General features: G+C 42.6%; 1 protein-coding gene across 1 annotated transcript in view; it reads right to left on the minus strand.

The window, feature by feature from the left end:
- Window positions 1–20507, minus strand: part of LOC109883146 (RNA binding protein fox-1 homolog 1) — a 718311-nt gene extending 697804 nt beyond the window's left edge. Inside the window, exon 1 of the mRNA XM_031804809.1 lies at window positions 20254–20507. The gene's annotated coding sequence lies outside the window, so the exon portion shown is untranslated. The remainder of the gene's footprint in view (window positions 1–20253) is intronic.
- Between the last annotated feature and the right edge of the window lie 3824 nt (window positions 20508–24331).

Here is a 24331-nt window from a genome sequence, read left to right on the forward strand (position 1 = left end):
CGTCCTCTCATCTCCTCTCCTCATCCTCAGGCCTCCTCTCATCTCCTCTCCTCATCCTCAGCCCTCCTCTCATCTCCTCTCCTCATCTCCTCTCCTCATCCTCAGCCCTCCTCTCATCTCCTCTCCTCATCCTCAGGCCTCCTCTCATCTCCTCTCCTCATCCTCAGGCCTCCTCTCATCTCCTCTCCTCAACCACAGCCCTCCTCTCATCTCCTCTCCTCATCTCGTCTCCTCATCCTCAGCCCTCCTCTCATCTCCTCTCCTCATCCTCAGGCCTCCTCTCATCTCCTCTCCTCAACCACAGCCCTCCTCTCATCTCCTCTCCTAATCTCCTCTCCTCATCCTCAGCCCTCCTCTCATCTCATCTCTGCTCCTCCTCTCTCCTATTCTCTTCTCATCCTTTCTTTGACCTTCTCCTCTGTTCTGTCCGTCTGTCCGGTCCAGTCCGGGGTGGTGAAGCCTGGCTGGTTGGCATTACTGTAACTGTGCCTGGTTCAGTGTGCTCCTCCTCAGTGTCGCCTTTCACCAGCTAATACCACTTCACCCGTTTTTACCCCGAGGGCTCTTATTCAATGGCGCTATCTTCCCACAGCAGGCCTGTCAAATGCCCACTGCCGCCGCGGAGCGACGCAAATCAGCCCGCGGAGAGAGGGAGGGGAGGTGGGAGCAGACGGGGATAGCGTGGTGAAGAGGATGGAGAGTAAAGGAGTCAAAGGATAAATGGAGAGGTGGAAGAGACGATGGTAATGAAGGAGGGTTGGGGCAGAGGAAGAATAAAGAGGTCGGGGGTGAAAGGGTGGAGTGGTGGAGAGGGTTTGGACGAAACAGCCGTGAATGAGCCGGACAGAGGGGGAAATGGATTGAGAGCTGGAGAGAGAGAAAGAAGGAGGAAGAGGAGGAGGGGTTGAACGGTAGAGGATAGCCCACACAGAAATCCAACATCAAACGTTATGTGGGATAAGCCTTCTCTCTCTCACTCACTCTCTCTCTTGCCAGGGGGCACAGTCAGATTATCTGTCCATTGTCCGTGCAGCTCCAGTATCCATCGTCTCTCTGTTTGTCTGTGTACCAGCCTGGTTTTGGGTTTTTACTGTACCACCATGTTCGCTGAGGGGGTTTGCGGGGTTAGATATTGTGTCCTCTTTGACATTTCAATTGATGACTTTATTTTTGATACCAACTACTTCATATCTACTCCTCGTCTGAAGATTGGACTCCTGGAGAGAAAGAAAACGACTATTGTATACACTGTTGTTAAATTGCTGCATTATGTTTTGGACCCTGTACTTTGGGTCATGGACATAGTTGCTGTCTCAGAGATGCAGGTGTGCCACTGTCCGTTTTAATTTAGTGCAGAACCCCTCAGAACTTCTCTCTGTGTGAATGACTCACCAATCAGAGCTTTTTACAAATGACTGACAAATCACTTGGGAGTTAAAATCAGGCCAATGTCTTCAGAGGCATACCGTCTGTGTGTGTGTGTGCGTGTGTGCGCGTGTGTGTGTTCATGTGTGTGTGTTCGTGTGTGTGTGTTCGTGTGTGTGTGTGTGTTCGTGTGTGTGTATTTGTGTGTGTGTGTGTGTGTGTGTGTGTGTGTGTGTGTGTGTGTGTGTGTGTGTGTGTGTGTGTGTGTGCATACGTGTCAACCAGAGGGCGGGTGGTGTTGTTGTTGAGTCTGATCGCCGTGCCAACAGAGGTGCACACAGAGCAAGATTTACGCTGGAAGCGGATGACAGCTGTTACTCCGGGCAACCTGAATTATGAGAGAGATGCAGCGAGGAAGACAATAAAGAGGCGAGAGAAGAAGGCAGAGAGTAGAGAGAGAGAGAGAGAGAGAGACAGAGAGACAGAGAGAGAGTGAGAGAGAGAGAGACAGAGAGACAGAGAGAGAGAGAGAGAGAGAGAGAGAGAGAGAGAGAGAGAGAGAGAGAGAGAGAGAGAGGGAGAGAGAGTAGAGAGAGAGAGTAGAGAGAGTAGTGAGAGTAGAGGTAGAGAGAGTAGAGATAGTAGAGAGAGAGAGAAGAGAGAGAGATAGAGTAGGAGAGAGAGAGAGGGAGAGAGAGTAGAGAGAGTAGAGAGAGAAGAGAGAGTAGAGAGAGAGAGAGTAGAGAGAGAGAGAGTAGAGAGAGTAGAGAGAGAGAGAAGATAGAGTAGAGAGAGTAGAGAGAGAAGAGAGAGAGAGAGAGTAGAGAGAGTAGAGAGAGAGAAGAGAGAGAGTAGGAGAGAGTGAGAGAGAGAGAGAGAGAAGAGAGAGAGTAGGAGAGAGTGAGAGAGAGAGAGAGAGAGAAGAGAAGAGAGAGAGAGAGAGAGAAGAGAAGAGAAGAGAAGAGAGAGAGAGTAGGAGAGAGAAGAGAAGAGAGAGAGAGTAGGAGAGAGAAGAGAAGAGAGAGAGAGAGAGTAGGAGAGAGAGAGAGAGAGAGAGAGAGAGAGAGAGAAGAGAGAGTAGAGAGAGTAGAGAGAGAGAGAGAGTAGAGAGAGTAGAGAGAGAGAGAGAGAGAGAGAGGTACACAGAGGGGAGCAGCAGAGGTTTGGTACTTACACCGCAGATGACACACAGCTGTCCCCATTGCTGCAATGAGCTTCACCCTGAACAATATTCTCTCTCTGTCTCTCTCTCTCTCTCTCTCTCACCTACTGTCTTTCTCTCTTTGTAGCTCTTTTCTGAGGGAAAGACACTGCAAAACACTGCGAAAACTTGTGAGAAAGGATGTCTATGTGTGTGTGTGTGTGTGTGTGTGTGTGTGTGCAGGGTTAGGTAGGCTACTTTCTAAATGTAATCAGTTACAGTTACCTGTCCAAAAATTGTAAACAGTATTGTAACCTTTGAATTTCCCAAAACCAATAACGTAATCTGATCAGTTACATTCAGATTACGTTCCCCTTCAGGGGGGGGACATGGTTTCCCAAACACAGTCCTCAGTTCCCTTAGGGGTGCACATTTTGGGTTTTGCCATAGCAGCTGATTCAAATAATCAACCTCAATCGTCAAGCTTTGATTGTTTGAATCAGCTGTGTAGAGTTAAGGCAAAAAATCGAAACCCTTTGGGGTCCCGAGGCCCAGATTTTGGAAAACACTGTGTTAGAAGACAACAAAAGAAACAATGTTACCATTTGAACAACATCTATTGCAAATGGAGTCTGCCAGTCTGCCTGATGACCAGTCATTCTAATTGAGAATTGAGCTTCAGAATAGGACTTGTAAATATAGATGAGCCAAATTGTTTTACCTGAGCATAAAAGCCAAAACTATGGACTTATTAGCCTACTCTTTTGTTGATGATTTTGTTGTCATGTGTCACGCCCTGGTCGAAGCATTTTGTGTTTATCTTTATTTATTTGGTCAGGCCAGGGTGTGGCATGGGGTTTTGTATGTGGTGTGTATGTATTGGGATTGTAGCTAGTGGGGCGTCCTAGTTAAGTCTATGGCTGTCTGAAGTGGTTCTCAATCAGAGGCAGGTGTTTATCGTTGTCTCTGATTGGGAACCATATTTAGGAAGCCATATTCTTTGAGTTTGTCGTGGGTGATTGTCCTTAGTGTCTTTGTTCCTGTTTTTGTTAGTTTACACAAGTATAGGCTGTTTCGGTTTTCGTTTCGTTCGTTACGTTTATTGTTTTGTAGTGTTTGTATTTAGATTCGTGTTACGTTTGTTCATTAAACATGGATCGCAATCTGCACGCTGCATTTTGGTCCGACTCTCCTTCACACCTAGAAAACCGTTACATCATGGCCGACTGATAGGGCTAATTGCTGGGAGAAATGCTGCTCTCATAGAACGGTTTTCAACACTACCTGAAAAGTGCATTTACATGTGAAAAATGAATGAAACCAAATGCTGCATTTGCTATATGCCCATTGTTTACCATTTTGTTGGTGACGCTGATATGTCGATCATTGGCAGCTGTTTAAAAGTCTAACGAGTTTGAGCCCATTACGACTATGATCGTTTTCCTCTACCTTTGTCAGCACAAATTAGATTGAGCAATAAAAGACCCACTCATAGTCTTCTTAAATTAAATTACCAGTATGGAGCACAATACCAGTATGGAGTACAATACCAGTATGGAGCACAATACCAGTATGGAGCACAATACCAGTATGGAGCACAATACCAGTATGGAGCACAATACCAGTATGGAGCACAATACCAGTATGGAGTACAATACCAGTATGGAGCACAATACCAGTTTGGAGCACAATACCAGTATGGAGCACAATACCAGTATGGAGTACAATACCAGTATGGAGCACAATACCAGTATGGAGCACAATACCAGTATGGAGCACAATACCAGTATGGAGCACAATACCAGTATGGAGCACAATACCAGTATGGAGTACAATACCAGTATGGAGCACAATACCAGTATGGAGCACAATACCAGTATGGAGTACAATACCAGTATGGAGCACAATACCAGTATGGAGTACAATACCAGTATGGAGTACAATACCAGTATGGAGCACAATACCAGTATGGAGCACAATACCAATTTTTATTCCACAGGAGGCTGGGATCCACATTGTGCAGCTGTTGCAAGAGTGCATTTTTTACTGGTTGTCCACTGGTCGCAAAAACAATGCTCGGTAGGCAGCTTAAACGTCTTAAATTAAACTAGTATTGTGTTAAAATACACATTCACCCTTTCACTTTTTCCACATTTTGTTACAGACTTATTTAAAACAGTTTCTTTGACATTTTTGCCCCCCAATTTTTTTTTTTTTTAACAATACCTTATTTATATACACTTTCAGACCGTTTCATATGAGAATCGAAATTGAGCTCAGGTCTTAAATGGAAGAAGTTGGTCTTCAGGCCAGACTGGGGCGAAGGTTCACCTTCCAACAGGACAATAAGCACACAGCCAAGACAATGCAGGAGTGGCTTCAGGACAAGTCTCTGAATGTCCTTGAGTGGCCCAGCCAAAGCCAAAGCCCGGACTTGAACCTGTTCAAACATCTCTGGAGAGACATGAAAATAGCTGTGGAGCGACACTCCCCATCCAACCTGACAGCTTGAGAGTAAAATTGGAGAAACTCTCCAAATACAGGTGTGCCAAGCTCGTAGCGTCATACCCAAGAAGACTCGATGCTGTAATCACTGCCAAAGGTGCTTCAACAAAGTACTGAGTAAAGGATCTGAATACTTATATTAAATATGATATTGCGGTTTTCTAAAAATCTGTATTTGCTTTGTCATTATTGGGTGTAGATTGACGAGAAAAAAAATATCAATTTAATCCAGTTTAGGATAAGGCTGTAATGTAACAAAATATGGAAAAAGTGAAAGGGTCTGAATACTTTCTGAATGCATTGTATATACATGTAAACAGCCATCCACAACATATACAATCCTTTATATTAGCCTAGGTCGTCCCGCTAGCGGGACAGTTTCCTGTGAAACTGGAGGGTGCGCAATTCAAATAAATAATCATAAAAATGATGGATATCAAACAGTTAGGTACATACAAGTGTCTTATATTGGTTGAAAGCTTAAATTCTTGTTCAGCTAACTGCACTGTACAATTTACAGTAGCCGTTACAGCACAGACAAGCCCTGTGATTGTTTGAGGACGGCGCCCCAAGTCAAAATATTTTTCCACTGGCACAGGTTTCATACCTTCACAAATAACGATTAAATATTCACTTACTTTTTGAAAATCTTCCTCTGATTTGTCATCCAAAGGGCCCCAGCTATAACATGTAGTGTTGTTTTGTTAGATTAAATACTTCTTTATATCCCAGAAAGTCTGTTCAGTTGGCTAAATCGATTTGAACAATCCACTCGTTCAACAGGCAGAGAAAGGAATCCAAAAATCTACCCCCAAACTTTTGTTTCAACAAGTCAAAATACATTTCTATTTACTCCTCAGATAGCGTAAAATGTAATCAAAATATAATATTTCTTACGGAAAGAGGTATGTTCAATAGGAAACTTTTAGCAGGTGCGTCTAGTCTTCATGGCGCACACAAACACTAATTTCTAAGACTGTGTCCCTGTACTAAAACTGATATTTCTTATTTGTTTTGGAAAGCCTGAAACCTTGAACATAGACTGCTGTCACCCTGTGGAAGCCATAGGAATTACATCCAAGGAGCTAATTTCCAGTATGACCTTTTCTTAAAAAGGATTCAGGTTGGTTTTTCTTTGGATTTTCTCCTACCATATCTATTGTGTTATATTCTCCTACAATATTTTCATATTTCTACAAACTTCAAAGTGTTTCCTTTCCAATTGTACCAATTATATGCATATCCTGCATATTATTTTGGGCACGTCAGTCAGACAGGAAGTGGAGAAAAAAGGGGACTAGCCCTAACCTTAAGAGACAAAAATAAATCAGAGAGCAGCAGTGAGATTCACATCACTGTGTTGATATCAATTATTTCTGTATCAGTGGCGGCTGCACCACTGCTTTCGTCCTCCAGGAGTTTATTGTCCAAGTCTTTGGATGCCAACAGCAGTCACACCATTGGAAGACATACAGTTGGATGCCAACAGCAGTCATACCATTGGAAGACATACAGTTGGATGCCAACAGCAGTCACACCATTGGAAGACATACATTTGGATGCCAACAGCAGTCACACCATTGGAAGACATACAGTTGGATGCCAACAGCAGTCACACCATTGGAAGACATACAGTTGGATGCCAACAGCAGTCACACCATTGGAAGACATACAGTTGAAGTCTGAAGTTTACATACACCTTAGCTAAATACATTTAAACTCAGTTTGACAATTCCTGACATTTAATCCTAGTAAAAATTCCCTGTCTTAGTTCAGTTAGGATCACCACTTTATTTTATTTTAAGAATGTGAAATGTCAGAATAATAGTAGAGAGAATTACTTATTTCAGCTTTAATTTCTTTCATCACATTCCCAGTGAATCAGAAGTTAACATACACTCAATAAGTATTTGGTAGCATTGCCTTTAAATTATTTAACTTGGGTCAAACGTTTTGGGTAGCCTTCTACAAGCTTCCCACAATAAGTAGGGTGAATTTTGGACCATTTCTTCCTGACAGAGCTGGTGTAACTGAATCAGTTTTGTAGGCCTCCTTGCTCGCACTCGCTTTTTCAGTTCTGCCCACAAATGTTCTATAGGATTGAGGTCAGGGCTTTGTGATGGCCACTCCAATACCTTGACTTTGTTGTCCTTAAGCCATTTTGACACAACTTTGGGAAGTATGCTTGTGGTCATTGTGCATTTGGAAGACCCATTTGCGACCAAGCTTTTACTTCCTGACTAATGTCTTGAGATGCAATACAGCCACATCATTTTCCTCGTTCATGACGCAATCTATTTTGTGAAGTGCACCACTCCCTCCTGCAGCAAAGCACCCCCATAACATGATGCTGCCACCCCCGTGCTTCATGGTTGGGATGGTGTTCTTCAGCTTGCAAGCCTCCCCCTTTTTCCTCCAAACATAACGATGGTCATTATGGTTAAACAGTTCTATTTTTTGTTTCATCAGACCAGAGGACATTTCTCCAAAAAGTACAATCTTTGTCCCCATGTGCAGTTGCAAATTGTAGTCTGGCTTTTCTATGGCGGTTTTGGAGCAATGGCTTCTTCCTTGCTGAGCAGCCTTTCAGGTTATGTCGATATAGGACTCGTTTTACTGTGGATATAGATACTGTTGTACCTGTTTCCTACAGCATCTTCACAAGGTCCTTTGCTGTTGCTCTGGGATTGATTTGCACTTTTCGCATCAAAGTTCGTTCATCTCTAGGAGACAGAACGCATCTCTTTCCTGAGCGGTATGACGGTCCCATGGAGTTTATGCTTGCGTACTATGCGTACTATTATTTGTACAGATGAACGTGGTACCTTCAGGCATTTGGAAATTGCTTCCAAGGATGAACCAGACTTGTGGTGGTCTACAATTGTTTTCTGAGGTCGTGGCTGATTTCTTTTGATTTTCCCATGATGTCAAGCAAAGAGGCACTGAGTTTGAAGGTAGGCCTTGAAATACATCACCAAGTACACCTCCAAATGACTCAAATGATATCAATTAGCCTATCAGAAGCGTCTAAAGTAATGACATCATTTTCTGGAATTTTCAAAGCTGTTTAATGGCACAGTCAACTTAGTGTATGTAAACTTCTGACCCACTGGAATTGTGATACAGTGAATTATAAGTGAAATAATGTGTCTGTAAACAATTGTGGAACAGTGACTCGTGTCAGGCACAAAGTAGATGTCGTTACCCACTTGCCAAATCTGTAGTTTGGTAACAAGAATTTTGTGGAGTGGTTGAAAAACAAGTTTCAATGACTCCAACCTAAGTGTATGTTAACTTCCGACTTCAACTGTAGCTTGGACTGTAGCCTACAAGGCTTTTCGTTCTTTTTCCCAACAATCCATCAATTAAAAAAAACACAAATCAAAAGCATTTGGTGTGTTGTCAGTGGTCTTTGACTTGTGGTCAGACTCAGAATTGTTTTAATTTAACAGAAAGGTGTCAAATATTATTCGGCAAATATCCATTCTAAATGTCAAAGTAATCTTTAATCAGATAATAATATATATAATATAATATATTATAATATATATATATATATATATATATATATATATATAATAATCTTAGAAGTAATCAGAAAGTGTCTGGAATATAATTAAATTTGTTTTGTCTCTCAGAGTTTTTATGTAATCCGTTACATGTAATCGTTACTCCCCAACCCTGTGTGTGTGTTGTTTTAATTTAACAGAAAGGTGTCAAATATTATTCGGCAAATATCCATTCTAAATGTCAAAGTAATCTTTAATCAGATAATAATATATATAATATAATATATTATAATATATATATATATATATATATATATATATATATATATAATAATCTTAGAAGTAATCAGAAAGTGTCTGGAATATAATTAAATTTGTTTTGTCTCTCAGAGTTTTTACGTTACATGTAATCGTTACTCCCCAACCCTGTGTGTGTGTGTGTGTGTGTGTGTGTGTGCATGTGCGTGTGTGTGAGCTTGCGTGGGTGTTCTCTGAGTCAGTATATTTATGTGTTCATGTCCAGGAGGTGGGAGAGCAGTCATAAATAAGGTGGTTGGGAGAAAGCTCTCAATTGAACATAATCAAGTGATTCTCTCTCTCTCTCTCTCTCTCTCTCTCTCTCTCTCTCTCTCTCTGTCTCTCTCTCTCTCTCTCTCTCTCTCTCTCTCTCTCTCTCTGTCTCTCTCTCTCTCTCTCTCTCTCTCTCTCTCTCTCTCTCTCTCTCTCTCTCTCTCTCTCTCTCTCTCTCTCTCTCTCTCTCTCTCTCTCTCTCTCTCTCTCTCTCTCTTTCTCTCTCTCTCTCTCTCTCTCTCTCTCACACACACACATATACACTGAGTGCACAAAAAATTAGGAACACATGCTCTTTCCATGACACCTGACCAGGTGAAAGCTCTGATCCATTATTGATGTCACTCACCTGTTAAATCCACTTTAGTCAGTGTAGATGCAGGGGAGGAGACAGGTTAAAGAAGGATTTTTATGCCTTGAGACATGGATTGTGTATGTGTGCCATTCAGAGGGTGAATGGGCAAGACAAAAGATTGAAGTGCCTTTGAACGGGGTATGGTGGTAGGTGCCAAGCGCACCGGTTTGATGGTTCCAAGAACTGCAACGCTGCTGGGTTTTTCACGATCGACAGTTTCCCGTGTGTATTAAGAATGGTCCACCATCCATCCAAAGGAAATCCAGCCTACTTGACACAACCGTGGGAAGCATTGGAATCAACATGGGTCAGCATCCCTGTGGAATGCTTTCGACACCTTGTAGAGTTCACGCCCTGACGAATTGAGGGTGTTCTGAGGGCAAAAGCGGATACAACTCAATATTAGGAAGGTGTTTCTAATGTTTTGAACACTCAGTGTGACAGGGATGGCCAAGGAGAGGTCTGGTTATCGCAATGTACGGCATACCCAGCTAGCACATTTGGTTCCTTGGAAGTTGTGAGAACGTACTTGTTTGGTTTCTCATTTGTTCTGGAAACGAAGCCATACGTTTCCTGTTCATTTAAAACAGAATGTCTTTCTAACATTTTGCCTGTTCTGAGAACCATTTTTCAGTTGCAGGAAGGTTCCCTGAAAGTTTTCCTGTGAGGTTTTATTAACGTTCTGAAAATGGAATTATGTTATTTGAAAGGATTTAAATAATGTTTCTGAAACCATGTTCCGTTAAGACTTTTAATAACACACAAATTGCAAAAATCCCTGAAGCTGGAGACCCTGCCTCACTAACTGACAGCTCCAGCTGTCAGAGCAGCTTACAGATCACTGCACCTGTACATAGCCCATCTGTAAATAGCCCATCCAAGTACCTCATCCCCATGCTGTTATTTATTTATTTAGTTCCTTTGCACACAATGTTTATAGACTTTGTCTCTGTTGTGTTAGTGACTGTATATTTGATTATTCCATGTGTAACTCTGAGTTGTTGTTTGTGTCACACTGCTTTGCTTTACCTTGGCCAGGTCGCAGTTATACCTGGATAAATAATGTTTATTTATTTTATTTATTTATAAAACACTGCCAGTTTAGGTTAACTGTTTTTAACTCCAGGCACAGACAGGACACATGGATATTAATTTGCTTTAGGCATTAAACATGTGGCACCTCGTTCGTGAGATTCAAACCTGTGATTTTCTTTTCTCTCTCCATGGAATTAGTTCATGGCGCTAGCATGTCCTGCTTTTTTAACCAATACGAAGCTTTTAATTTTAGTTTATTCAAACAGACCCCATTTCAAAGGAAAAAAGTACACATTATGATCAGGTTTGGCCAATTAGTGGGCGTGGCCAACACACCTGAACATATTTAATAAGATAGAGGATGGAGAGTTTTGTTGACACTGATAACAGACTGTGTGTTTTTAAATGCTATTACTCATGTTCTCTGAACATTACTAAAGTTTTGTGGTTTTTATGGAAAGTTTTCTTTACGTTCTCAGAACAATTTGAGAACATGACTTTAATTAGAACCATGATGAACCCTGTAGGAAACGTTATGCTGAAGTACTGAAATTCACACACAACAATGTTGTTTCTTTACGTTCTCAGAACAATTTGAGAACATGACTTTAATTAGAACCATGATGAACCCTGTAGGAAACGTTATGCTGAAGTACTGAAATTCACACACAACAATGTTGTTTCTTAACATTCTCTGAATTATTTGAGAACATCCCCAAATATCAAACCAGTTGGACAACGTTAATAAAACATTACCAAAATGGAAATTAAATGTAACCATGTTTGAACGTTTAGGAAACGTTCTGTTAAGTAATTATATACCAAGAAAATGTTATTTTGTTGTTCCTTAATTGTGCTGAGAATGTTCCAAAGCCAAGAAATTATCCTGTATCATTTCCAGAAGGTTGTAGGAAGGTTGTGTGCAAAATAACCATAGGACAACCACACTCTCTCACCAAGCTCTAAGAAAATATGGTTCTTAGAATGTTTTGTGCTAGCTGGGTAGTGCTCTGAACCAACAAACCTGATAATTCCAAAATGAAACATGGAGAATTGGAACATAGACAATTATGTATAGAATAGATTATATTCTATAGAACATGGAATTCTCAGTAATCTATTGAACAGAACACTGAAAATTCCAGATTGGAACATAGACAATTCTAGAATGGAACTCAGAGTTCTGTTCTAATCATTGTCTATACACCCACTCAATGAGTGGAACGTCTCTCACACACACACACACACACACACACACACACACACACACACACACACACACACACACACACACACACACACACACACACACACACACACCTGTGCTGAGGAAAGGAGCTTTCTCTCACGATTGTGGTAATGCGGTTAACACCTCGTTCACATGTAAATCTCAGTGTACACTCAGCTGTCTTAACCTACTCTCTCCTCTCTCTAAAGCCATTCGATACAGCCTGTGAATACAGCCTCATCGCTCTTCTCTCAATACAGACAGACAGGCAGGAGAACCATACTCTGTCCATCAGCATCTTAAATGGCACACTATTCCCTATTTAGGACACTACTTCCCTGTATCTTAAACTACAAAAGTGGTGCACTATATAGGAGAAGAGTGTACCACTAGGGACACAAAACTATGTACAGCCCCTGCTCTGATACAACAACAATCTCTCTCTCTCAGGGTAGATTATGGTGAAGGAGAACTGAGCTTTCTGGATATTGTTATAGAATCATAAAATATACCAGTCAAGACGACTGAACAAATAGAGAAGAACACTGTCTAACTAATCTTTATGTAATAATGAGTAAAGCTGGATGTTGTTGGATGTTGCTTTGCTGACGCACAAAATAAAACATCATATTTGGAGATTTAAATTAACATATAATACACTATGTAAAGTCTACAACAATAAAGGACTGTAGGGTTTAGTCAGTATATATACATATATATATATATATATATACACTGTATAAGCAGCCCGTTTCTAATCAGTCTAATCGGTTACTTAGATGGATTAAATGTTTAATTAAAATATTCAACAAATAATTAATTCTACGAAGTGTTTGATATGTGGGAAGATTTGGGGGGTATTTCAGAATGACGCAAATGGATGTAATTGCATGCAATCATTTTTAAGCAAAAATGTTTTGTAGTCTAATTCCATTCCTCTCTCTCTCTCTGCATAGAGCAATCTGTCTGTTCACACACACACACACACACACACACACACACACACACACACACACACACACACACACACACACACACACACACACACACACACACACACACACACACACACACACACACACACACACACACAACACACACACACACACACACTATATCCCTAAAGCCTTTGTATAGCTTCCTGTCTAAAGTAAGGGCCTCCAGGGGATATGGCTCCTATTATTACTGTCCTCACCGAGACAGGCAAACACTCTCTCATCCCCTCACACACACACACACAGACACACACACACACACGCATGCACACGCACACACAACCTCGAACAGATGAAAACTAAAAAGGTATCTTCACAAGCTATAATTTTCTAAACCTCAAAACTCACATCACACATCACACACGTCTCCGTAGCTCCACATAGAAAAGCCTTGTTATGTACGACTACAAAGAAGTACAGTGATATGCTGAGAAATAGGCCTACAGAGAAAATGCCTGCATAAGCTTCAGACACCTTGTCTACCACACTCCCCAGTTACAGTGCCTTCAGAAAGTATTCATACCCCTTGACCTATTCCACATTTTGTTGTGTTACAGCCTGGAAAGAATCCGCAGAAGGAATACACCCGGATCATCGTATCAAATACATTTTTATTGGTCACATACAACATATTTAGCCGATTATTATTATTGCGGGTGTAGCAAAATGGTTGTGTTCCTAGCTCCAACAGTGCAGTAATATTTAACTATTCACAAGAATACACACAAATATAAAGTAAACGAGATATATAAATATTAGGACGAGCATTGACTAAAGTAGAGTAGATAAGAATACAGTATATGCATATGAAATGAGGAAAGCAGATTATAAACATTATTTAAGTGACTAGTGACCAATGATTCCATGTCTATGTACATAGGGCAGCAGCCTGTAAGGCGCAGATTTGCCTAACCGGGTGGTAGCCGGCTAGTGATGGCTATTTAAGAGTCTGATGACCTTGCGATAAAAGGTGTTTTTCAGTCTCTAGGTCCCAGCTTTGATGAATCTGTACTAACCTCACCTTCTGGATGGTAGCTAGGTGAACAGGCAGTGGCTCGGGTGGGTGAAGTCCTTGATTATCTTTTTGGCCTTCCTGTGACATCGGGAGCTGTCGGTGTCCTGGTTGGCAGGCGGTGTGCCCCCGGTGATGTGTTGGGCAGACCTCAAGTCACGTCTACTCCCGCTTCTCTCATCCGGTGTTCTACATCGCTGGACTTCTACCCACCGGTCCTGGGATCCATCATTACGCACACCTGGCGTCAATCATTACGTGCTCCGGTATGTCATCATGAGGCACACCTGGACTCCTTAACCTCACTTATTACCTCCCACTGTATCTGGCACTCCCTTATGTTCCTTCCCCAGTCAGTATTGATCTTGTGTTCATGCAAAGACACTACTGTTATGGTGTCTAGTTCCATTTTTGTTGTTTTATTAAACGTTTCACCTGCTTCTCGACTCACAGTGTCTTCGTTACACCGCACCACCCTCAGAGAGCCCTGCGGATGCGGGCATTGCAGTTGCCGTACCAGGCGGTGATACAGCCTGACAGGATGCTCTCAATTGTGCATCTGTAAAAAGTTTGTGAAGATCTTAGGGGCCAAGCTGAATTTCTTCATCCTCCTGAGGTTGAAGAGGCGCTGTTGTGCCTTCTTCACCACACTGTCTGTGTGGGTGGACCCTTTCAGATTGGCAGTGATGTGTACGCCGAGGAACTTGAATCTTTTCACCTTCTTCACTGTGGTCCCGTCGATGTGAATAGGGGCGTGCTCTTTCTGCTGTTTCCTGAAGTTCACGATCAACTCCTTCGTTTTGTTGACGTTGAGGGAGAGGTTATTTTCCTGTCACCACTCCACCAGGGGCCTCACCTTCTACCTGTAGGCTGTCGCATCATTGTTTGTATTCAGGTCTACAACTGTTGTATGCAAACTTGATGATTGAGTTGGAGACATGCGTGGTCATGCAGTCATGGCTGAACAAGGAGTACAGGAGGATCAGCAAAGTGGAGGTGTTCCCTACCTTCACCACCTGGGGGAGGCCCGTCGGGAGGTCCAGGACCCAGTTGCACAGGGTGGGTATTCAGACCCAGGGCCCCAAGCTTAATGATGAGCTTGGAGGGTACTATGGTGTTGAATGCTGAGCTACAGTCAATGACCAACATTCTTACATAGGTATTCATATTGTCCAGATGGGATAGGGCAGTGTGCAGTGTAATGTCAACTGCATCGTCTGTGGATCTATTGGGGCGGTAAGCAAATTGGAGCGGGTCTAGGTTGTCAGTTAAAGTAGAGGTGATATGATCCTTAACTACTCTCACAAAGAACTTCATGGCGACAGAAGTGAGTTCTACGGGGCGATTAGTCATTTAGCTCAGTTACCTTTGCTTTCTTGGGTACAAGAACAATGGTGGACATCTTAAAGCATGTGAGGACAGCGGACTGGGATAGGGAGAGATTGAATATGTCCATAATCACTCCAGCCAACTGGTCTGTGCATGCTCTGAGGATGCGGCAAGGGATGCCGTCTGGGCCGGCTGCCTTGCGAGGGTTAACATGTTTAAATGACTTCCTCACGTCGGCCACAGAGAACGAGAGCCCACCGTCCTTGGGTGGCACTGTGTTATCCTCAAAGCAGGCGAAGAAAGTGTTTAGCTTGTCCTGGAGACAAAGACGTTGGTGTCCGCGACGTAGCTGGTTTCCCTTTTAGTCCGTGATTGTCTATAGACCCTGCCACATCAGTCTTGTGTCTGAGCCATTGAATTGCGACTCCACTTTGGCTCTGCACTTACGTTTTGCCTTACGGAGGAAATAACGACACTGATTGTATTGATTGTACAAAATACTTGCACAGTTGCTTTGGAGCTAGAAGTAGAACTTCGATGTCTGTCGGCGCCATCTTGCCTGATCACCCGCAAACACAGTTCACTTTAAGTGCAGCCACAGGCAAACAGCATAATCACTTTGCTCGTTGTCCCCCTAGAATCTATTGACGCACCGGTGCGTCAATCTATCAAACATAAAAATAAAAAAAATCCCCAGTTTTGAATGGTCTGCGTCTTCATCCAACGCATCCTCCTATGTCGCCCTTCCTAATCCGCGGTGGAAAGAGGCAGAGTTACAGCGCTCTTTGTCAGACCAGGAGACATCCCTAACATTTGCAGCATCCAAACACGATGGAATGGGGAGACTCTCACGAGATCTGTGTTTTCCGTTTTGTTCTACAACCCACCAATGGAAGTAAAGGGTTAAATACTTGGAGAAAAAAAAATTCACTGTGATTTTTGCCATTTATGAATGTATTATTCAATGCGGTTCTATGGGCAATATTGCTAAAGGCCGAATTCGTCATAATATTTAGGCTGTCACTAGCATATTTAGGCTTGCCCTAACAAAGTGGTTGACTACTTATTGACTCAAGAATTATGACGTGTCTATGGAAGGGGGTGAGAACCATGAGCCTACTAGGTTTTCTATTGAAGTCAATGTACCCAGAGGAGGACAGAAGCTAGCTGTCCTTAGGCTACACCATGATGCTAACCCAGAGAGTGCTGTTGAGGCTACAGTAGAACTTCATTGCAAAACAGTGGGTTTTAATCAGTTATTTGGTGATATTTAGTATAGTTTTATCTAAAAAGTATAACTTTTTTAATGTTTCACTATATTTATGTTTATGAAATTCACTGAACAGAATGATCCTCCCTTTCCAGCCTCCACTGCTTTGTAGTGACTCAGTGTATAGATACACCATCCAAAGTGTAATTAATAACTTCACCAAGCTCAAAGGAATATTCAAAGTGTGCTTTTTTTTACCCATAGGTGCCCTTCTTTGCAAGGTGTTGGAAAACCTCCCTGGTCTTTGTGGTTGAATCTGTGTTTGAAATTCACTGCTCAAATGAGGGACCTTACGGATAATTGTATGTGTGGGGTAAATAGATACGGTAGTCATAAACAAACCATGTTAAACGTTATTACTGCACATAGAGTGATTCCCTGCCATTTGTTATGTGACTTGTTAAGCAAAATAGTATACCTGAGCATATTTAGGCTTGCCCTAACATATTTAGGCTTGCCCTAGCATATTTAGGCTTGCCCTAACATATTTAGGCTTGCTCTAGCATATTTAGACTTGCCCTAACATATTTAGGCTTGCCCTAGCATATTTAGGCTTGCCCTAACATATTTAGGCTTGCCCTAACATATTTAGGCCTGCCCTAGCATATTTAGGCTTGCCCTAGCATATTTAGGCTTGCCCTAACATATTTAGACTTGCCCTAGCATATTTAGGCTTGCCCTAACATATTTAGGCTTGCCCTAACATATTTAGGTTTGCCCTAACATATTTAGGCTTGCCCTAACATATTTAGGCTTGCCCTAACATATTTAGACTTGCCCTAACAACGTAGTTCACTACTTATTGACTCAAGACATTTCAGTTTTTCATTTTTTTGAAATTTGTAAAAACATAATTACACTTTGACAATATGAGGTATTGTGAAGTCATGATGGGGTATTGTGATGTCATGATGGGTATTGTGATGTCATTATGGGGTATTGTGATGTCATTATGGGGTATTGTGTGTAGGGCAGTAACACAAAATCTAAATGTATCCCTTCTAAATTCAAGCTGTAACAACAAAATATGGAAAAAGTCAAAGGTTATGAATTCTTTCTGTAGGCGCTGTGAGCCCAGAATCTACCCACAAACACTGCCCACACACACTCTCAGAGATACACACACTCTCAGAGATACACACACTCTCAGAGATACACACAATCTCAGAGATACCGTACACACACTCTCAGAGATACACACCCTCTCAGAGATACACACCCTCTCAGAGATACACACACTCTCAGAGATACACACACTCTCAGAGATACCGTACACACACTCCTGCAGACACTCTCACTGCAAACAGCAGAACACCCCTACAGATACACACACTCTCAGAGATACACACACTCTCAGAGATACCGTACACACACTCCTGCAGACACTCTCACTGCAAACAGCAGAACACCCCTACAGATACACACACCCCTACAGATACACACACTCTCAGAGATACCGTACACACACTCCTGCAGACACTCTCACTGCAAACAGCAGAACACCCCTACAGATACACACACCCCCACAGATACACACACTCTGGCAGATTCACACACACACACTCACACACACTCTTTACAGATACATACGCTCCTGCTCACAAACACACTGCCTTGACGACAAACACTTATGCCAATGTACTGTACACATACACCCGGCCCTGATGACATGCTAACGGCCCACAGACATTTTTCTGAGAGCTCTTGGTAATGAAAGACAGAATGTGACAAATGACTTAATGTATTTGACTCCACAAAGAAGGTCCATTTCGTTTTAATTTACTATAACTCTTTTCACATGGGACTGGATTGAATATAGAGAAAATGTGTTCTATGCACACCCTGTCACGCTAGGTATGTGTACCACATACACACACACAAACGACACTTACAACATTCTGACTACCACAGACAAAAGATTCTGAGTTGGAAAAAGTCCTCAGGAATGGTAATATTCCCCCCATGTCTTGTGTCTGTCTGTGTCTGTGCCTGTGCCTGTCTCACTCTCACTCTCTCACACACACACACACACACACACACACACACACACACACACACACACACACACACACACACACACACACACACACACACACACACACACACACGACTTCTGCAGAAGTCGGCTCCTCTCCTTGTTCGTTCGACGGTCGACGTCACCGCTCCATGTATCCATTTGTTGTGTCTTGTTCACTGAACACCTGGTTTTCATTCCCCAATCAATCCATATGTATTTATTCCTATTTTACCCATCATGTCTTTTGTGTAAGATTGTTTGTGTTACGTGTATTGTGGATATTGTGGATATTGTTACACGCATTACTTGAAGATGTTCCTTGTTTGGGCACATTTTATGTTACTTTGTGCTTTCTTTTTTTGTCATTTTGACCGGAATAAAAAGTGTGTTCACTACATTCTCTCTCTCTCTCTCTCTCTCTCTCTCTCTCTCTAAATCTCTCTCTCTCTCTCTCTCTCTCTCTCTCTCTCTCTCTCTCTCTCTAAATCTCTCTCTCTCTCTCTCTCTCTAAATCTCTCTCTCTCTCTCTCTCTCTCTCTCTCTCTCTCTCTCTCTGCTACCCTCAGCGTCAACGCTGCACTCTACATCTTATCCCTCCTTAACCACTATCCCCTGTATCTTTTATAAAAGAGAAGTGAAACTCTAAAATGAATATATCTCATCTTACTGTGATGTCAGTGTGCTACACTGGTGATTCCACAAATCAGAGGCTTCGCTTCATTACGGTAGGGTAGGATAGGGTAGCCGGTGGGAGATATCGATTGTTTCACGTGAAAAATAATACAACATGCAGGACTAGTCAATATGGCTCTTCAGACACTGTAAGACTGGAGAATCACTTAAGTCCCAGATACAAAGTCTCACTGACTCATATTCAGACACAGGCACCAGCAACTGTGCTCACAGCCACACGCAAACGCTGTATATTCAGTGAACATTATGTTTTGAGGTTTTACGTCGGTCCTGGACCCTGTATCTTGGTGTCGGCTTTCTGACGTTGCGGTTGGACCACTTCACATTGGTTTACTGTGGTATATCACAGACATTACACACAGGTACTGTGCGCACAAACACACACACACACACACACACACACACACACACACACTTATGCACATATATTCACACACGTACGTCCACAGCCCAGTGATGTTTCAGTCAATACGTATGAACAAGCTAAAACATCCATGAAAATACTCTTCAAGCTAAAAGCATGAAATCAACTCAAATAAACAATCTGTACATCATTCTGTTTTTAGGAAGATTCCGTGGTGATGTAATGCAATGCTACATTGTTCTACATAAAAGCGTGTGGCCTTCACACAGATTTTCCCTACTGTATTAGTGTGAAGAAATGTTTGACTGTGATAGAGACGTGTGTGTGCATTTGTGCGTGTCTTCTGCATGCGTGTGTGTGTGTGTGTGTGCTTGTGTGTGTGTGTGTGTGTGTGTGTGTGTGTGTGTGTGTGTGTGTGTGTGTGTGTGTGTGTGTGTGTGTGTGTGTGCTTGTGTGTGTGTGTGTGTGTGTGTGTGTGTGTGTGTGTTTGTGTGTGTGTGTGTGTGTGTGTGTGTGTGTGTGTGTGTGTGTGAGTTCATACACTTGTGCGTGTGTGTATACTATTTTTGTATGACCGTTAGTATAACTGTGTGTGTGTGACTGTTCCTGCTTCTCTGTACAGTTACCACTATACCTGCTCTACAGTGTGTGTGTACAGTGTGTCTACAGTGTGTGCATGTAGTGTGTGTGTACAGTTTGGGTGTACAGTTTGTTTCTACCGTGTGTGTGTGTAGTGTGTGTAGTGTGTGTATACAGTTTGTGTCTACAGTATGTTTCTACACTATGTGTCATTCCTCCATGAGAAACACAGCTAATGCAGTACAGTAGTAAAATATATAGAAAGAGAAAAGAAAAGAGTACTCACAGTTAGTCGTGGACTCCGAGTCGTCTCTCTTCTCTCTCTGTCCTGTTACTGAGCGCTGGCTCTCACTCTGCTGCTATTCTGTCTCTCTCTATCTCTCTCTCCCTCTCCACTGCTATCCCTGCACTGGACACACACACACACACACTTAAGTCACACGCTCACACGCTGCTCTGCTCTCCTCCGCTACCAAAGGAAGTGCTCAGATCAACAGAACGAGAGAGAGCGAGTGATTGAGAAAGCGTGTAAGCGAGAGTGAGAGAAAAGTGGGCGAGCAAGAGAGAGAGAGAGAGAGGAGGAGGAGGAGGGGGAAGAGGAGGAGTAGGAGAGGGGAAGAGGAGGAGGAAGAGATGATGATGAGGAGGAGGAGACATGAGGAAGAGGAAGAGAGGGGAGGAGGAAGAGGAGGAGGAGGAGAGTGGAAGAGGAGGGGAGGGGAGGACTGTGTGTATCTGAAGTGATCTGTTAGCCAGTGTATAAATCAGGAAGAGATGATTCAGATGCTCTACTGTTACTAGCGTGTCCCAGTAGCGAGGGTCTAGTGTGCTGTGCCTGTGTGTGAGCGCTCACACATCGCTTGGAGCCCCCCCACATCACATTTGCAGATTCACATGTAAGAAACCTCCACCTTTGAATATCTCACTTTCACATATGGAATTGCAAGTTCTGTTTAAAATGTAAGAAACTTTAACATGTGTAAATCTAGTTCACATGTGGTGGTGAAATAGTATTATGCTCCTCACACGTGAACAGTTGTTGTTAACGTGTTGCAGTAGCAATGTTCCCACATATGGGAATGGCAAAAATTCTGTAATAAGGTAACTTAGCCTACCAGAGTATTATAATTCATGTGTGTTAAAAATTATTATTTCTTATTTCTGACGCATCTATTCGGAGTGTTACTGCTGCAGGTGCTTAATTCTTCATGCGTTGGTCAGTGAGCGTTGGAAGAAGCCCAGTGAAAAGAACACAGAGGACAGCTCTCCATGTCTCCTTGGTTACCATGTTACATACAGGGCTGTCAGAGTTCACAGAGGACAGCTCTCCATGTCTCCTTGGTTACCATGTTACATACAGGGCTGTCAGAGTTCACAGAGGACAGCTCTCCATGTCTCCTTGGTTACCATGTTACATACAGGGCTGTCAGAGTTCACAGAGGACAGCTCTCCATGTCTCCTTAGTTACCATGTTACATATAGGGCTGTCAGAGTTCACAGAGGATAGCTCTCCATGTATCCTTAGTTACCATGTTATATAAAGGGCTGTCAGAGTTCACAGAGGATAGCTCTCCATGTCTCCATATTTACCTTAGTTACAGGGCTGTCAGAGTTCACAGAGGATAGCTCTCCATGTCTCCTTAGTTACCAGGTTATATAAAGGGCAGTCAGAGTTCACAGAGGATAGCTCTCTGTGTCTCCTTAGTTACCAGGTTATATAAAGGGCAGTCAGAGTTCACAGAGTATAGCTCTCCATGTCTCCTTAGTTATATAAAGGGCAGTCAGAGTTCACAGAGCATAGCTCTCCATGTCTCCTTAGTTATATAAAGGGCTGTCAGAGTTCACAGAGCATAGCTCTCCATGTCTCCTTAGTTATATAAAGGGCTGTCAGAGTTCACAGAGCATAGCTCTCCATGTCTCCTTAGTTATATAAAGGGCAGTCAGAGTTCACAGAGCATAGCTCTCCATGTCTCCTTAGTTATATAAAGGGCAGTCAGAGTTCACAGAGCATAGCTCTCCATGTCTCCTTAGTTATATAAAGGGCAGTCAGAGTTCACAGAGCATAGCTCTCCATGTCTCCTTAGTTATATAAAGGGCTGTCAGAGTTCACAGAGCATAGCTCTCCATGTCTCCTTAGTTATATAAAGGGCAGTCAGAGTTCACAGAGCATAGCTCTCCATGTCTCCTTAGTTATATAAAGGGCTGTCAGAGTTCACAGAGCATAGCTCTCCATGTCTCCTTAGTTATATAAAGGGCTGTCAGAGTTCACAGAGCATAGCTCTCCATGTCTCCTTAGTTATATAAAGGGCTGTCAGAGTTCACAGAGCATAGCTCTCCATGTCTCCTTAGTTATATAAAGGGCTGTCAGAGTTCACAGAGCATAGCTCTCCATGTCTCCTTAGTTATATAAAGGGCTGTCAGAGTTCACAGAGCATAGCTCTCCATGTCTCCTTAGTTATATAAAGGGCTGTCAGAGTTCACAGAGCATAGCTCTCCATGTCTCCTTAGTTATATAAAGGGCTGTCAGAGTTCACAGAGCATAGCTCTCCATGTCTCCTTAGTTATATAAAGGGCTGTCAGAGTTCACAGAGCATAGCTCTCCATGTCTCCTTAGTTATATAAAGGGCTGTCAGAGTTCACAGAGCATAGCTCTCCATGTCTCCTTAGTTATATAAAGGGCTGTCAGAGTTCACAGAGCATAGCTCTCCATGTCTCCTTAGTTATATAAAGGGCTGTCAGAGTTCACAGAGCATAGCTCTCCATGTCTCCTTAGTTATATAAAGGGCTGTCAGAGTTCACAGAGCATAGCTCTCCATGTCTCCTTAGTTATATAAAGGGCTGTCAGAGTTCACAGAGCATAGCTCTCCATGTCCCCTTAGTTATATAAAGGGCTGTCAGAGTTCACAGAGCATAGCTCTCCATGTCTCCTTAGTTATATAAAGGGCTGTCAGAGTTCACAGAGCATAGCTCTCCATGTCTCCTTAGTTATATAAAGGGCTGTCAGAGTTCACAGAGCATAGCTCTCCATGTCTCCTTAGTTATATAAAGGGCTGTCAGAGTTCACAGAGCATAGCTCTCCATGTCTCCTTAGTTATATAAAGGGCAGTCAGAGTTCACAGAGCATAGCTCTCCATGTCTCCTTAGTTATATAAAGGGCTGTCAGAGTTCACAGAGCATAGCTCTCCATGTCTCCTTAGTTATATAAAGGGCTGTCAGAGTTCACAGAGCATAGCTCTCCATGTCTCCTTAGTTATATAAAGGGCTGTCAGAGTTCACAGAGCATAGCTCTCCATGTCTCCTTAGTTATATAAAGGGCTGTCAGAGTTCACAGAGCATAGCTCTCCATGTCTCCTTAGTTATATAAAGGGCTGTCAGAGTTCACAGAGCATAGCTCTCCATGTCTCCTTAGTTATATAAAGGGCTGTCAGAGTTCACAGAGCATAGCTCTCCATGTCTCCTTAGTTATATAAAGGGCTGTCAGAGTTCACAGAGCATAGCTCTCCATGTCTCCTTAGTTATATAAAGGGCTGTCAGAGTTCACAGAGCATAGCTCTCCATGTCTCCTTAGTTATATAAAGGGCTGTCAGAGTTCACAGAGCATAGCTCTCCATGTCTCCTTAGTTATATAAAGGGCTGTCAGAGTTCACAGAGCATAGCTCTCCATGTCTCCTTAGTTATATAAAGGGCTGTCAGAGTTCACAGAGCATAGCTCTCCATGTCTCCTTAGTTATATAAAGGGCAGTCAGAGTTCACAGAGCATAGCTCTCCATGTCTCCTTAGTTATATAAAGGGCTGTCAGAGTTCACAGAGCATAGCTCTCCATGTCTCCTTAGTTATATAAAGGGCTGTCAGAGTTCACAGAGCATAGCTCTCCATGTCTCCTTAGTTATATAAAGGGCTGTCAGAGTTCACAGAGCATAGCTCTCCATGTCTCCTTAGTTATATAAAGGGCTGTCAGAGTTCACAGAGCATAGCTCTCCATGTCTCCTTAGTTATATAAAGGGCTGTCAGAGTTCACAGAGCATAGCTCTCCATGTCTCCTTAGTTATATAAAGGGCTGTCAGAGTTCACAGAGCATAGCTCTCCATGTCTCCTTAGTTATATAAAGGGCTGTCAGAGTTCACAGAGCATAGCTCTCCATGTCTCCTTAGTTATATAAAGGGCTGTCAGAGTTCACAGAGCATAGCTCTCCATGTCTCCTTAGTTATATAAAGGGCTGTCAGAGTTCACAGAGCATAGCTCTCCATGTCTCCTTAGTTATAGAAAGGGCTGTCAGAGTTCACAGAGCATAGCTCTCCATGTCTCCTTAGTTATAGAAAGGGCTGTCAGAGTTCACAGAGCATAGCTCTCCATGTCTCCTTAGT

Source organism: Oncorhynchus kisutch, linkage group LG25 (genome assembly GCF_002021735.2).
Source record: "Oncorhynchus kisutch isolate 150728-3 linkage group LG25, Okis_V2, whole genome shotgun sequence".
NCBI classification, from domain to species: domain Eukaryota; kingdom Metazoa; phylum Chordata; class Actinopteri; order Salmoniformes; family Salmonidae; genus Oncorhynchus; species Oncorhynchus kisutch.